This window comes from Notothenia rossii, assembly GCF_949606895.1.
Source record: "Notothenia rossii genome assembly, chromosome: 8".
Lineage (NCBI taxonomy): Eukaryota > Metazoa > Chordata > Actinopteri > Perciformes > Nototheniidae > Notothenia > Notothenia rossii.
The window spans coordinates 1,799,155-1,816,915 of NC_136906.1; the positions used below are offsets into that span (position 1 = coordinate 1,799,155).

At 41.6% G+C, this 17,761-nt stretch overlaps 1 protein-coding gene across 2 annotated transcripts in view; it reads left to right on the forward strand.

The window, feature by feature from the left end:
* The window catches only part of LOC307016568 (thyroid hormone receptor alpha), a 146,809-nt gene that overhangs the window by 63,248 nt on the left and 65,800 nt on the right, over nucleotides 1–17,761 (forward strand). For both annotated transcript variants that reach the window (XM_079645712.1, XM_079645713.1), the window contains one exon: nucleotides 7,926–8,875. The gene's annotated coding sequence lies outside the window, so the exon portion shown is untranslated. The remainder of the gene's footprint in view (nucleotides 1–7,925; nucleotides 8,876–17,761) is intronic.

Here is a 17,761-nt window from a genome sequence, read left to right on the forward strand (position 1 = left end):
GGCTCAGAGACAGAATGTTCAGCGATGCCTGCAGGACGGTTTCTCTCTTTGCCCTCCAGCCTCGTCCCCGGGGTCAAGAGTGCAGGTCAGATTATTTATATATAAATAATATATATATATAAATAATATATATACATACAGTCTATGGGTCGGACAGAACACAAAGCCAGGAGTCCAGCCTTAAAATCCCACAATCTGAATCCAGAAATGCTGCAGGACTTTGACAAAATGACTCGTACTGCGATCTAAAAAATGCCTTCCTCCTGAGGAAATATGAGTCTCCGTAAAAACTTCACGAACATGGAGGTCTGCGGTTAGAACAGAGAGCATGTTTGGGGGATGTTAACAACGAGCCATTTCTCACTTGTTCCGCTGAGCCTCTGGAGACGTTTCACACCTCTAATACGGCTTTGTTATCATATAAGATCTCATTTCTCTTCCCTTATGTTCACCGGAGCTTCAGAGCGGATTGTTAGTGGGCTCTAATGGTTTTACAGAAGAGCCTTACAAAGACTCACATGCTGTTAAATACCAGATCATTACCACCTTCTCTTCTCCGTTCTTTGATCGTTTTGACACTTCAGAAATGGGAAGGAAAATATTTGGAGAGGAATTGGACTGAATTCATGCCGCGGATCACTTTCCATCCGATCCATCTCCTTTTCTCACTTCTCATCGGCCAAGTTGCTGTTAATGTTGGACGCTATTCCTTTCCAAGTTTAAAGCCAATTTGGCAGCCGTCTCTTGGAGGCATTCTCAGCGTTCTGACACTCGTAGAGTATTTGTGTTTCTGATCTCAGGCTGTACCGTACATCTGTCGCTGCTTACAGAAAAAGATGCATATTATACAGAAAGAAAAAGCTCTTCTGACTTCAAAAGATGAATCTTGATGTCTCTGTCATTCTGCCTGTCCTGCTGTTAACTCGACCAGTGGTTCTCAACTGGTGGGTCGCGACCCAAAAGTTGGTCGCGGACCCGTTTCGAGTGGGTCGCAGATGTGTGAGTAAAAAAAAATTGAAGAAAATTAATTAAAAAAAAATTTTTTGGGAAAAAAGTCAAACTTTTATTTTGAAGGCCCGATTTTCTAACGCTTTCCATGCAGTAGGCGTTGGACTGGAAGTACCGGAGAGCATAAACGGTTTCTCAATAAAACGTCTTTGCTGATGTTTTTCGAGTCTTCTGGCCAATCAGAATCAAGATTGTTGCCGGAAGTCCCCACGGAGAATAACTTTGCGGTAGAACTCTTCTTTATACATCCATGGGTACAACTTCAGATACAAATGAACACATAATGAAATATGAACCCCGGTCTGATGATTGACAGGTCACAGAACAATGGGGGCTATCTACCCTTACCCACAATTTCAAAGTAATTCACAGACTCTCTCCTCTTTGCTCTTCTCTCTGTGAGGAGCAGCAAGCTGTCAGAACAAAGTGAAAAACAAGCAATGGCATAAAATATTATTAATATGTCGAGTAGTAATAGATGTATTTATTTTCTTCTCAGAGTGTACCAGAATGCATAGTTTATATGTTAGTATTTCTAAAAATCTCCTGGGGGAGAATCCCCCGAGACCCCCTGCTGGGGTTGGGTTTTCAGCACATGTTCAGCTTTGATTCCATCATCTCATTAAACCTTTTTTAAAGGCATACTTTTGTTCTGTGAAGGGATATGAGGGATATGTGCACTGTACTTCACTTTATTTAATAATGTATGCTGAAAAGCGTATATATTACGGCACCATATTTTGTTGAATAGATTTGAGTGGCTACAAATTTCGGGTCCCGATATATTGACTAAGGAAAAAGTGGGTCCCGAGGCCTGACCAGTTGAGAACCACTGAACTAGACCCTCCTCTGAGCTCATTAGTTTCCCTCAGAGGCTGCTGAGAGTCAGGGAGAAAGAGAGGAAGTGCTGCGGTGCTTTCTGTTGTTTACTAATGGAGCAAATCAGGAATGAAAGCAAAGGAAAAGAGGAAAGAATCTCACATTATCAGAAAGCAGCCGGACGATTCTCCAGACTTTGTTAGAGAAACGTCTATCCTTTATTCTGGAGGTCAATGGTCTTCTGAGTGTGTTTTTGGTCCTGAAGTAAGGTCTGAGGTTAACACAAGCTGAAAAGATGTTTGTCCTACGGCATAACATATTTACATCACATTGAACAAGCGAGATGCTGCCTTCAGGGTCCAATACAAAAATGCGGCCTCACTGCAGCTCCTAAAATACAGCGGTATATTGTTGTCAGCTGTAGCATGCTAGTCAGCTTAGCCCCGTTAGCCAGGTTAATGAAGCTCAATTTAGGGATTTGGGTTCAGCTGTGGGGCAACACAAGTGAAGTTTGGACCACGACCACAAAGAGATCCCAAATCACTTCAGAGACACACAACTACCACATGGGACACAAGGCCGGATTAGTACCTCCAGGGGCCCCTGGGCACTGAGCACTCATGCCCCCCCCCCAACCCACGTACCAACAAGTAACACCACGCCTGCCCAATCCTACCAACATGACCAATATTTCGAATTTTCAGTCAATCTGGCATGTCAAATCGAACACCTATTTGTCAAAAGCAGGGACGCAGCCACATAGTTCAACCAAAGTAGGTCTAGCCTTTTGCCCTTTCAGTCAAAGATCTCAAGACAGTGTATGGCTCAAGAAGACCAACTGTAGGTAATATCAATCAAAACCTCAGAGCAGCACTTAATGCCAACATATGACTGGCTGGCTGTACAAGTACACGAGGAGTTCTATTAGTCACAAACATCGAGAGTTACAAAAGTAAAATATGTAGTGAAATTGTGTGGTTGCTCAAAGTTGGGGCTGTGATTCGGCTATACACCGCCGCCGCGTAGTAATAAAGTTGAGCGCATACATAGTGAGACCTACAGTACAAAGACCTACAGTAATTTGACCCTACGGAAAAGCTGTGTGATTTATGGCGAAGAGTGAGTGTCATTTAAAACAATGTATGATGAGAGAGGTTGTGCCCGGAAAAATAAAAATAAACTTTTTTTTTTTTTATCTTTTCACTGAGGGCCCTCTTTGCTCAAGGGCCCCAGGGCACTTGCCCAGATTGCCCATATGGTTAATCCGGCCTTGATGGGACACATCAACCCTACAAAGACTCACAACCACTGTAAAGTGATGCGAAATGACCACAAAGACCCAAAACAACTTCAATAAGACACAAAACAACTTCAAAAAGACACAACACAAGAATGTACATAAAATGACCACATAAACAACAAGAGTATAAGACTAGAAATTGACAACATAGAGACACAGAACATCCACATAGAGACACAGAGCAACTAAAAGTGATGCGAAAACACCAGACGAATATACAAAATAACCACAACTAGGAATAAAGTAATGATACCATGACGCAAAATGACAATAACACCACAGAGAGACTCAAAATGACCAAAAAACATCCATATAGGGACACAGAATCACTACAAAGACACGTAACCACTGTAAAGTGATGGGACATTACCACATGAAGACTCAAAAGAACCACGAGGAGACACACAACGAGCATGTAGAGACACAAAGTGACCATATAAGTACACACGACTGCCAATTAGAGACGCACAACAACCACAGCAAGGCAAGAGACACACGCACCTCCAACTTAAAGCTTTAGCCCCGCCCCCTTCACCTGAGCAAAGCACACCTATCACTGAAACAGAAAAATGCATTAATAATGGTTCCAAATAAATCAAAACAAAATCAACTTAAATGCGGCTCCTACACTTTAAGACTACACATTATAGAACACACAACTAGGAACAGATAACCATACCGTGATGCACTCAAAGACAACACGACCAGTCTTAATGTTCTAATCCCTGATGCACGAGTATTTAGTGTGGACACCGTTCAGTTAATCTGATTATAAAGGTTTAGTTTTAGTTGCTGACGTTGGGTTTTGCCGTTCCGTTATTCATGTTGAATCTCCACAAGTGGTGCTTTCAGAGTTAAGAGGCTTGAAGGGGATCTTCAGATGAAAAGGGTTGTGAGTCAGACCATGTAGTGTCTCTACTTTAAAGAGTCCTCTCCTGCTGATGTTCAGGTGTATATCAGTATGTAGTGTCTCTACTTTAAAGAGTCCTCTCCTGCTGATGTTCAGGTGTATATCAGTATGTAGTGTCTCTACTTTAAAGAGTCCTCTCCTGCTGATGTTCAGGTGTATATCAGTATGTAGTGTCTCTACTTTAAAGAGTCCTCTCCTGCTGATGTTCAGATGTATATCAGTATGTAGTGTCTCTACTTTAAAGAGTCCTCTCTTGCTGATGTTCAGGTGTATATCAGTATGTAGTGTCTCTACTTTAAAGAGTCCTCTCCTGCTGATGTTCAGGTGTATATCAGTATGTAGTGTCTCTACTTTAAAGAGTCCTCTCTTGCTGATGTTCAGGTGTATATCAGTATGTAGTGTCTCTACTTTAAAGAGTCCTCTCCTGCTGATGTTCAGGTGTATATCAGTATGTAGTGTCTCTACTTTAAAGAGTCCTCTCTTGCTGATGTTCAGGTGTATATCAGTATGTAGTGTCTCTACTTTAAAGAGTCCTCTCCTGTTGATGTTCAGCTGTATATCAGTATGTAGTGTCTCTACTTTAAAGAGTCCTCTCTTGCTGATGTTCAGGTGTATATCAGTATGTAGTGTCTCTACTTTAAAGAGTCCTCTCCTGCTGATGTTCAGGTGTACATCAGTATGTAGTGTCTCTACTTTAAAGAGTCCTCTCCTGCTGATGTTCAGGTGTATATCAGTATGTAGTGTCTCTACTTTAAAGAGTCCTCTCTTGCTGATGTTCAGGTGTATATCAGTATGTAGTGTCTCTACTTTAAAGAGTCCTCTCCTGCTGATGTTCAGGTGTATATCAGTATGTAGTGTCTCTACTTTAAAGAGTCCTCTCCTGCTGATGTTCAGGTGTATATCAGTATGTAGTGTCTCTACTTTAAAGAGTCCTCTCCTGCTGATGTTCAGGTGTATATCAGTATGTAGTGTCTCTACTTTAAAGAGTCCTCTCTTGCTGATGTTCAGGTGTATATCAGTATGTAGTGTCTCTACTTTAAAGAGTCCTCTCCTGCTGATGTTCAGGTGTATATCAGTATGTAGTGTCTCTACTTTAAAGAGTTCTCTCCTGCTGATGTTCAGGTGTATATCAGTGTGTAGTGTCTCTACTTTAAAGAGTCCTCTCCTTCTGATGTTCAGGTGTATATCAGTATGTAGTGTCTCTACTTTAAAGAGTCCTCTCCTGCTGATGTTCAGGTGTATATCAGTATGCATGCTGTGTGTGTGTGTGTGTGTGTGTGTGTGTGTGTGTGTGTGTGTGTGTGTGTGTGTGTGTGTGTGTGTGTGTGTGTGTGTGTGTGTGTGTGTGTGTGTGTGTGTGTGTGTGTGTGTGTGTGTGTGTGTGTGTGTGTGTGTGTGTGTGTGTGTGTGTGTGTGTGTGTGTGTGTGTGTGTGTGTGAGATTAAATCTTCCATTAGTATTCATGTAATGTCGACCGAGGAGCATCAGCTCTTGGCAGATGTTCTGAATTATGATTATGAGCACTTTGTGATAAGTGCTTTACCATTCACTGCATGATGTGTGCATGAGGACAGACGAGAGGAACCCTCGTGACTCAGAGTATTAGAAAGAGGACTCTTCATAGTCTCCTGCATTATGCATTGCATTATGTCTGGTTGGTTTTTAAACATCCATCTGTTTGGGTTTATTCACAGTCATTGCAAATCCACAAGGACCGAATTAAGTGGAACTCGATTTGGGTTAAGAAATAAAAGAGTTACGCCACTTGTTTGGAAAGCTCAGGGTTCCCGCGGGGTCTTAAAAAGTCTTAAATTTGATAATCTGAATGTAAGGCCTTAAAAAGGTCTTAAATATGACCAAAAAAATAAGAAAGGTCTTAAATATGATTTAGAAGGTCTTAAAAATGATGGGATTTGAAAGGTACTTCTGTGTTGCGACAGCGTCTAAATGTGTTTTGGGGGAAATGTCCGGGCTGCAAAGTAACCAGTACAGTAAGAACCTTTCAGTTCCCCCCAACAATCTGTATTGAATTAAATCAACATGGAACCAGTAATCACTAACTTTGTTTCCCCCGGCCCCTTATTGGAGAACACCCAGCTAGTAACCTAGCAACCAAGCTTCAGCTTGCGGCAGTCAGAAACTCATGTATCTTCGAATCTACTTACAAATAAATATGGGGAAGTATAAGTTCAACCGTATTTGGATGGAAAACATCTAATTTAGCGCTTGGTTGAAACCCGTGGAGGGGAACGTGTTTGAAGCCCGTTGCACCTTTTGCAAAAGAAATAAGCGTTTGTTTTTCTAATGTAGCGTTAGCTAGTTTAGTGTTAGCTAGTGCAGCAGCTCCCGCAACAACACCGGGGGACCTCCGGGCGAATTTTGGGTCTACGTCAACCCTAAAAGCGGAGGTGCTGTAGACGCTAAACACCGTAGCTAAAAACCAATCATACAACAGCAACGATGAAAGATAGTAGCCAAGGCAGCAGAGCTCTGAATATAGCTCTTGTCACACACACACACACACACACACACACACACACACACACACACACACACACACACACACACACACACACACACACACACACACACACACACACACACACACACACACACACACACACACACACACACACACACACACACACACACTTTTGGGCTAACACAGTCCTGTGCTGTTATGTTCAGTCATTGTTCTTATGTTGAACATGAATACATTTACTTTGTAAGTATTTATGGGATGTATTTCTTCTTTCATAGCAATTTTCCTTCATACTTTCTTGCCCTGAAATAGGTCTTAAATTCTATTCAAAGTGGTCTTAAAAAGGTCTTAAAAAGGTCTTAAAAAGTCTTACATTTGAGTTGGCGAAACCTGCAGGAACCCTGAAAGCTGCTTTTGTTCCGGTTGACTGGTGGGTTTTTACCCCGGTGGGTTCCTTCAATAGTTCATATAACATCCGACACGTTGGCACTCACCACCATTGGATCGGAGTCATTGGGTCACATGACATAGAATCTACTGAAATAAAGAGACGTTTTAATAAAGAAACGTCACATTGTTCACAACAATTGAACCGTTTCCTCAAACACTGGTTCTTCAGGGGTTTCATTATGAGACTGAAGCCTTTCCATCCAGACGATCTATTTATGTTTTGGGTAGAAAGAGTTCTTAAATGATGTAACTGTTGGGAAAGCACAGAATGTCCTCTTCCAACATGAGAGCCACATGCTAACAAAGGTATCAACTTTAGCTGTGAACATGACAGGATGTGTGATTACCTAGCAGAGCATCAGGACTGTTTGAGGCATATGATAGCTATGTGATTAACATGATGATTCAGCCTCTATGGAGAGAGACATCAAGCATGATCATTTCTGACGTGGAGCTAATCTGAAGTAAACATTGAATACTGCTTTCTATCCCTCCATCTTGTGACTGAGGAACTCCCTCTCTTGGATATCAGCATGTGAAGGACACTGTTCAGGAACTAGTTGATGCTCTGTATGTGATGACTACTTCCATTCTGGAGAGGACCACAGATACATGGATCCTGAGATTCAAGCTCAAGTCGGGGACTAGTGATTATTAACATTTTTAATAATTCAGAAACATTTTTGATTTTTGCGAAAAATTAGATTTTTGAGGAAAATTTCAATTTTTGAGTATTTGAGAAAAATTCTGAATATTTGAGACAAATTCTGAATATTTGAGATTTTGAGAAAAAGTCAGATTTTTGGAGATTTTGAGAAAAAGTCAGATTTTTTGAGATTTTGAGAAAAAGTCTGAATTTCGATATTGAAGATCAAGCCGGGGACCAGTGAGATTTTTTTGAACAGTAACAAAACAGGAAGTAGATTTCTAACCCGTGTCTTCTCTCTCCTCTGCAGGTGGAGCCGCTGAAGGAACCACTTTAGATGTTGAGAGGCAGAGCCGAGCAGAGAATATTCCAGAAGGACACGGGATAGCCACCAGCATTTAAAAAAGAGAGCGAGAGAGGAGGCCAGAGAGACTTAAACTACTTTGCCTCCCTTCTTCCTCTCAGCCAATCAGAGAGGAGCTCTTCTGCTTTTTCTAGCTCCCACAGAAATAGAAAAAGTGAAAGAAAGCAATTTAGGATCTTTTTGTTTCTTCGTGCAACATTTCGTCCATTTTACCTCAGGGATTTCTTCTCCTACTGCCTACCTCTGGTGACGGGAAACAAACAAACAAACAAACAAACAAACAAACAAACAAACCTCTCTCTGATGTTACCATGAAAACCTGTATTGCCTCTCAAGCTCTCTTCAATGCAACCACCAGCAACCACCTTCGACCTCTGAATTGTTCCCGTCCTCACCTCTAAACGACCTCAGGTGATATACAGGAAACGGTCTTATTGCCAGACAGGAAGCTACACACTCTTCACAGAAAAACCTCACACACACCCGGCAGGAAACGACATACCTCAGACACACACTCAAGGAAACTGAAGGAAACCTGGTGCTTCAAATCAACCCCAGAAGACTTCTCGCCGCAGCACTTTCCATTGGAGGATAGCAACAGTAGCCAGGCAGTTCTCCGGAGAGAGAAACCCTCCTCTCATCTGCCTCCCAGCGAAGCGGCATCACACACAGCCATATAGAAAGACGGGCAACACACACCAGGAGAGGCCGGGCAGGCCTTTGGAGATCTCAGAGGAGAATCAGACCCTTTGAAACCCTCCAGAGGAACAGAGGAGAAGTTCTTCATCAGCGCTTCTGAGAAAGTAAAGAACTCAATGAACCCTGGGAAACAGGAAGATATACAAAAACACTGATATCTGACGGTGTGAGGAGAAGAGGAAGCATCCAAAGCAGCGGTGAGTTCTCCTTTCCTTCTTTTTAAGCTGTTTATCACACTTCTCAAACACACACCTTTCCTCAAGTAGAAGTATACACATCCTTTCCTCAAGTAGAAGTATACACATCCTTTCCTCAAGTAGAAGTACAGATACTCTGTTTGAAAATACTCTGGTGAAAGTAGAAGTACTGACTAAACTTCTTTATTCAAGTCAAAGTAAAAAGGCTTTGAAATGTACTTCAGTAAAAAGTACCCATAACTAGCAGCTGTTTTAAAGAGTACCTGACCTCCCTTTATATTAATAGACAGAGGTGTGGACTCGAGTCACATGACTTGGACTCGAGTCACATGACTTGGACTCGAGTCACATGACTTGGACTCGAGTCAGATTCGAGTCATCAATTTGATGATTTGAGACTCGACTTGACAAAATCACAAAACACTTGCGACCATACTTGCCAACTTCGGGAGCATTAGGGGGGGGGGGGTGCTAGTGGATCGCCGGAGCTGTTAGATTTACATGAACATGCTTATTGTAGTTGTAAGTGCAATGCCTTGCGGCCTGTAGCACCGTCCTTGATGGAGCATATGTGTGGGCTGGACCTGTACCAGGAAAGGAGTGAGCAGAGAGTAGTTGTCGATTCTGTTTTCTGTGACTATCTGCCTCACCCTCTCAGACTTTCAGTTGCGCGCGCTACTAAAGAGACGTGTTACCATGGAAACCAAACAATGGTGTAGCTGTATTAAAGTCCGAGTGGAAACAGTCCTGACTAAATCTGATTTTGTCAGAAATCGGGAGAAATGCGGGAGAAATATGACCCCGGGAGGAAACCGGGAGAGGGCAATGAAATCGGGAGTCTCCCGCGAAAATCGGGAGGGTTGACAAGTATGCTTGCGACTCGACTTGGACTTGAACACCAATGACTCGGGACTTGACTTGGACTTGAGCCTTCTGACTTGAGGTGACTTGATACTTTAATTCAGGGGTCTCCAACACGCAGATCGCGAGATGCAGTTAGAAGAGCACACTCCCGTCGGAGAGAGCAGAGTCTCCAGCCGCTCCTACTCTTGCTGAGAATCCTTGCAGGCAGGGGCGGGACTTTATTTAGCTGGGCCACCATGCGGCCAATCATATGCGAGGACACACTAGGATCATACCATTGTGCGAAAGAAGGGTGGGGGGCACAGCAGGTGTAGTGGTACAGGCCAGCTGAACAGAGCGACGGGGAGACGGATTGAAATGCAAGCGCGTCGGAAAAAGTCAAGAAATGAGCGAAAACCGAAAAAAGAAGCCGCGTCTGGCTGCTTTTCAGAGATATTGGAGAAAGCCAAGCTGAGTGCAGGATTTGTAAAATGAAAATAACCTTCAGAGCAGGTTTTTTTTTTGGCACTCAGGATTTATTGTCATAGCTGGGAGAAGTTCAGATTGAGTAAAAGTTCCAGAGTGTAGGAATACTCGGTTACAATAAAAAGTCCTGCATTCAAAATGTTACAAGTAAAAGTACAAAAGTATTAGCATCAAAATATAGTTAAAGTACCACCTGCAGAGGGATCTAGATGCAGGTGTTCTTTTCCCCATAGTACAAGTATTTGTGTATTTGGGTTCAACATGTAAGAAGTAGAAAGTACAGGTATTTGTGTTCAACATGTGAGAAGTAGAAAGTACAGGTATTTGGGTTCAACATGTAAGAAGTAGAAAGTACAGGTATTTGAGTTCAACATGTAAGAAGTAGAAAGTACAGGTATTTGTGTTCAACATGTAAGAAGTAGAAAGTACAGGTATTTGAGTTCAACATGTAAGAAGTAGAAAGTACAGGTATTTGTGTTCAACATGTAAGAAGTAGAAAGTACAGGTATTTGGGTTCAACATGTAAGAAGTAGAAAGTACAGGTATTTGTGTTCAACATGTGAGAAGTAGAAAGTACAGGTATTTGAGTTCAAAATGTAAGAAGTCAAAGTCAAAAGTGGTCAAAAAATAAGTAGTGGAGTAAAGTACTGATACCAGAAACGTGTACTTAAGTTAAGTAAAAGTATTTGTACTCCACCTCTTCCACCTCTCTCCTCAGTAACAGCAGAAACTACCAGTCATGCACCTCATTGCAAACCAATGTGTAAAAGAAACAGTTCTCCTGTGCCATCTCTTATCTTTGTACTTCGTTGCACCGCTAAGTGACATTTAAATGGCATTTCTGCAGCATTAGGAGATACAGAGTGGAGACCAGATGGACCAGTGATTAGTAGTAAAGGTCGTTAACCCCTGCAATAACATACATGTTTGCAAAGACACCTCATATCAGAGATACTTGGACTTAAATACACGTTTTAGAGAGTTGAACTTATGTCATATTGGAGATACTTGACGGATGCTCCAACTCATGTAACGTACCCATATATTAACGTATTTGACCAAGTAGGTGCATATGGGTCGAAATATGGTTTGGCTTTAGGACGATGCAAACAAATACATATCCAACATCTGTTGTCACCAGTCCTGAGGATTTTATCTTGAGAAAAACACGTGTTGTCCACTGAGAGAAAGTATAACTCCCCCTTAAGTATTTCCAATGATAGTGGTATGAGATTTAAAAACTCAGATATATTACAATTGATTTTTTACCCCCCGATAGCATCACGGGTCGGCTAGACTTCTGGAGTTTTGACAGAAATAAGATAACCACATAACCACATAACCACATAACCGCATAACCACATAACCACATAACCACATAACCACATAACCCATAACCACATAAACACATATCCACATAACCACATAACCACATAACCACATAACCCATAACCACATAACCACATAACCCATAACCACATAACCACATAACCCATAACCACATAACCCATAACCACATAACCCCATAACCACATAACCACATAACTACATAACCACATAACTACATAACCACATAACCACATAACCACATAACCACATAACCCATAACCACATAACCACATAACCACATAACCACATAACCACATAACCCATAACCACATAACCACATAACCACATAACCACATAACCCATAACCACATAACCACATAACCCATAACCACATATCCACATAACCACATAACCACATAACCACATAACCCATAACCACATAACCACATAACCACATAACCACATAACCCATAACCACATATCCACATAACCACATAACCACATAACCACACAACCACATAACCACATAACCACATAACCACATAACCCATAACCACATAACCACATAACCACACAACCACATAACCACATAACCACATAACCACACAACCACATAACCACATAACCACATAACCCATAACCACATAACCCATAACCACATAACCCATAACCACATAACCCATAACCACATAACCCATAACCACATAACCACATATCCACATAACTACATAACCACATAACCACATAACCACATAACCACATAACCCATAACCACATAACCACATAACCACATAACCACATAACCCATAACCACATAACCACATAACCACATAACCACATAACCCATAACCACATAACCACATAACCCATAACCACATATCCACATAACCACATAACCACATAACCACATAACCCATAACCACATAACCACATAACCACATAACCACATAACCCATAACCACATAACCACATATCCACATAACCACATAACCACATAACCACACAACCACATAACCACATAACCACATAACCACATAACCCATAACCACATAACCACATAACCACACAACCACATAACCACATAACCACATAACCACACAACCACATAACCACATAACCACACAACCACATAACCACATAACCCATAACCACATAACCCATAACCACATAACCCATAACCACATAACCCATAACCACATAACCCATAACCACATAACCACATATCCACATAACTACATAACCACATAACCACATAACCACATAACCCATAACCACACAACCACACAACCACATAACCACACAACCACACAACCACACAACCACATAACCACACAACCACACAACCACACATCCACATAACCCATAACCACATAACCACACAACCACACAACCACATAACCACACAACCACACAACCACACAACCACACAACCACATATCCACATAACCACATAACCACATAACCCATAACCACATAACCACATAACCACATAACCACACAACCACATAACCACATAACCACATAACCACATAACCACATAACCCGTAACCACATAACCACATATCCACATAACCACATAACCACATAACCACATAACCACACAACCACATAACCCATAACCACATAACCCATAACCACATAACCACATATCCACATAACTACATAACCACATAACCACACAACCACACAACCACATAACCCATAACCACATAACCCATAACCACACAACCACACAACCACACAACCACACAACCACACAACCACACAACCACATAACCACATAACCACATAACCCATAACCACATAACCACATATCCACATAACCACATAACCCATAACCACATAACCACATAACCACATAACCACACAACCACATAACCACATAACCACATAACCACATAACCCATAACCACATAACCACATATCCACATAACCCATAACCACATAACCACATATCCACATAACTACATAACCACATAACCACATAACCACACAACCACATAACCCATAACCACATAACCCATAACCACATAACCACATATCCACATAACTACATAACCACATAACCACACAACCACATAACCACATAACCCATAACCACATAACCCATAACCACATAACCACATAACCACATAACCACATAACCACACAACCACACAACCACACAACCACATAACCACACAACCACACAACCACACAACCACACAACCACATAACCACATAACCACATAACCACACAACCACACAACCACACAACCACACAACCACACAACCACACAACCACACAACCACATAACCACACAACCACACAACCACACAACCACACAACCACATAACCACACAACCACACAACCACACAACCACACAACCACACAACCACACAACCACATAACCACACAACCACACAACCACACAACCACACAACCACACAACCACACAACCACACAACCACACAACCACACAACCACACAACCACATAACCACACAACCACATAACCACACAACCACACAACCACATAACCACATAACCACATAACCACACAACCACACAACCACACAACCACACAACCACATAACCACACAACCACATAACCACACAACCACACAACCACACAACCACACAACCACACAACCACATAACCACATAACCACATAACCACATAACCACATAACCACATAACCAATATACTCCAACACCATTATATATATTTTTTAAACTGCACAGAAGAATATAGCACTATCAGAAACTAGTAAGGATTCTCCATAGGATAAGATAAGAGTCTGCAGACTGCATTTAATTGAGCTAATATCTCTTTAAAGTTGGCCATGACTACGGGAGCAATATGGGTTTCTGTACCTCTTATAATAATAATAATACATTTTATTCATAAAGGCGTCTTTCAAGGCTCTCCAGGTCGCCGTGCAAGGTGCACAAAACAAACAAAGGGGCGAGGGCATCGACAGAAATAGGATGACTCGATAGGAATCAGGTCTGCACATGACCAATATGCTCTTACACCATGATACATATGTTTTAGACTGCACAGAGGAATATAGCTGGTATCTCTTCAAAGCCGTGGCTACGGGAGTATCTGGGTTTCACTGTTGTCTTATGGACGTTAGGGACTAACACTGAGTCTCTAATTGCTTAACGAGCATTTACCCCCAAGCAACAGGCGCTTAAATCACGTGTTTTAGTAATTAGATACCGTCCAGTTTACACAAAGTTACTGCACAGCTCTAAGTGTGCTCGCTTGGTTGGACAGAAGCGTGACGTCAGGTTGTGTTTCTCCAAAAGCACATCGTTTCCGTAACTCTCCGCCTCCCCTCTAAAGTTTCAAAGTCTCAAACATGCTACAGCTCCTGCACAAACTGGATGAATGTGAAGTGTTTAGTTAAAGGAGGATGAGAGCCTAACTAAGGAGCTCTATTGGAGTGACTCTGATGGTTACTGGACTCAGGATTCATTCGTTTGGATTCCCGCTGAATGAAGAAATTAAAGGACGGTGCAAGTGGAAACAAAGGGATCAAACTGTTTAAAACACATGCTCAAAGTAAGCCGGATTCTGAGATGTGTTTCTGTGGATTCAAAAGTCCTAAATAATCTACAAAATGGAGGAGACCGATCTGATCGGAGCAACTGAGACAAATAATCCATCTGAAACCGGCATGGACGATGACTATGTTTTAAAAATGAGCTTATCCAGACAAGCCTGGTTTGGACACTTTACGGACAGAAGAAACATTTCTATTAATGACAGAATTATACATTTCTGTCCTTTTATGCCTTTAATACTAATTAGGGCCGGGACTCGATTAAAAAAATGAATCTAATTAATTAGAGGCTTTGTAATTAATTAATCGAAATTAATCACATATAAATATTTGACCTGAGAACAGTGAGAAGCAATTCTTTTCACATGGATTTTAGTATACCATTGAATAATGACTGAATACATAAGCTTAAGCAACAAAACATTGTTTATTTTTTTCAAGATGGTACTTAATCAAGACCAACAGAAAAGTGCCATTTTTGCCATAAAGTGTAGCAATAGCATATTTAGGAATATAGTACATTTCAGAGATTCAGGTAGCCTATAGGTAGGTAGACCTTCTGTAAACTATAACACTTTGTTTTTGAAGTAAAACACAATACTTTCAAGTACATTCAGAACATTGGAAACCCTGACTATTAGAAAACATCTCTCTGTTGCTTCAGAGGCCAGAACAGACTTTGTTGATTTACCAACAGTTGATTTAAAAAATCTAATACATTTCAGTCCAACTCTCTCAATAACCTTGGCCAAAACAATAAACAGTTCAACATAAAGTGTGAGTTGCACCAACAACATAATAAATAGTTCAACATAAAGTGTTCCATTTAAAATCAAATAAAAAAGTGCCAGTGATTGAGCTCAATCCCTCCTATTCTTCCAATATCCTGATGAAAAATAAAATCTCTCTGTTGCATAGGCCACTGTTTGATCAACGCGAATTGGGTGTGGGTCCTTGTACTCCGAGTCGGGCTAACGTCCACGCTAGCTTCCACGCTAGCTGCTATATGTTTTGCATTGAGGTGATACTTGAGGCTTGATGTGCTGCGGTGATATGCAAATTCCTTTTTGCATAATTTGCAAACAACCGTGCTCTTATCGACGCTTCCATCCGTCCGTTCTTTAAAACAAGATGTCCCATCCACGGGGCCAACCAAAGCGGTCTCATCAGCTTCTTCGTTCATGTTCGACTATTGTTCACTGTGGTTTGTTGTTGTCTGAAGTCATGAACGTTAGTTGGTGCTCCAGTATAATCGGTACCCCTGAAACTCATCCAGTGAGAAACGTTCCGCAGGGCAAAAATAAGTGCGATTAAAATGCGTTAATGTTTGTGTAATTAATTAATCTTAATTAACGCGTTAAAGTCCCGGCCCTAATACTAACTTGAATTTGCATACAAATTAATTAATCAATTATTTTTTATATTTTATTGTATTGTAGAGACAAGGCTTTTAGTGACTATCATGTATTGCGTTACAATTATATGTAAAAAAAGAAGTCTAAATATGATATTTGGCCTTAAATCATCTGAGGCCTGCCCCCCCCCCCCCCCCCCCGTGCCCCCCAGGTTGGGAACCAACGTCCTAATGCATGTAAAGATTTAACCGAACACAACCGGCAAAGTCCCTGCTCCTGATGAATAACTTGTACTCGTAACATGCTAACAGTAGAGGCAGACTCTCAGAGCCGCTGTCTGCAGACTCCTAATGAGAGTCACTGGTTTTCCCTTTATTCTTTTGAGTAGTGAAGGTCAAACCGGCTCTACATATGTATACATCTACGGGTTATGTGCAGACTGTCTTGTCATCTCACTTCTGTCAGAACTGCATCGGTAATGGCTTCATGCTATGGCATAGTCGTAAAGAAGTAGCTGCTGTTTAGGAATCCATTTGAAAACTGCATCGAGCACCAACAGAAGCAAAAGGACTTCTCAGTTGTCGGGTAAATAAGGATATCTGGGGCACTTGTTGGGTCGCCCTGTGTTTAGTGAACAGCTCTACTGAGTCAGGATTGTTGAGGTCGGCCTTCTGCTTTCTGAAATGCATCGATGTTATACATGAGTTTTGGGTTCTGCGGTCACACCGTGTTCCCTTTCTGACGAGGACATGGCAGTTATTGAAAGAAAGAGTTTCCAATTAAAAAAGGCTGATTTTGTGTCGAAAAGTTAAAGGAAACTAAAAACAAAGGATGCTTCTGACTCGCCAGGAGACGAGCGAGAGGAAAATCAATGCAGAGAAGAGGAGGGGATAGGAAGCACTTCATTGATCCCAATTTGGAAAGGCTTGTGTTGCAGAATCAAAATCAACAAAACAAGGCATTGCACATAAATAGAAATTAGTGTGCGTTGTTTTCCAATCAATGCAGAGAAAGAGTGAGGGAACAAGGATGAAGATGTGTGAGGAAGAGGAGGGAGAGGGACACACATGTTTTACCTCAGAAGCCCCACCATCACTCAGACATTAAACGTTCCACTGTCCATCATTGACAGTCTGCTCACATCACAGCTCCATAAAGTAGTCCCCACCCTCTGCTTCGTGTTGCCATGGCAGCCCAGCCACCTGTGGCTCGGATACGCAGGGATGTACAGAACCAGCTCAGCCAATCACAGCGCGGCAAAGGCACCGGCACCTTCTGTGTCTCTGTGTCATGTTTAGGAAGCACTGACCAATCAGAG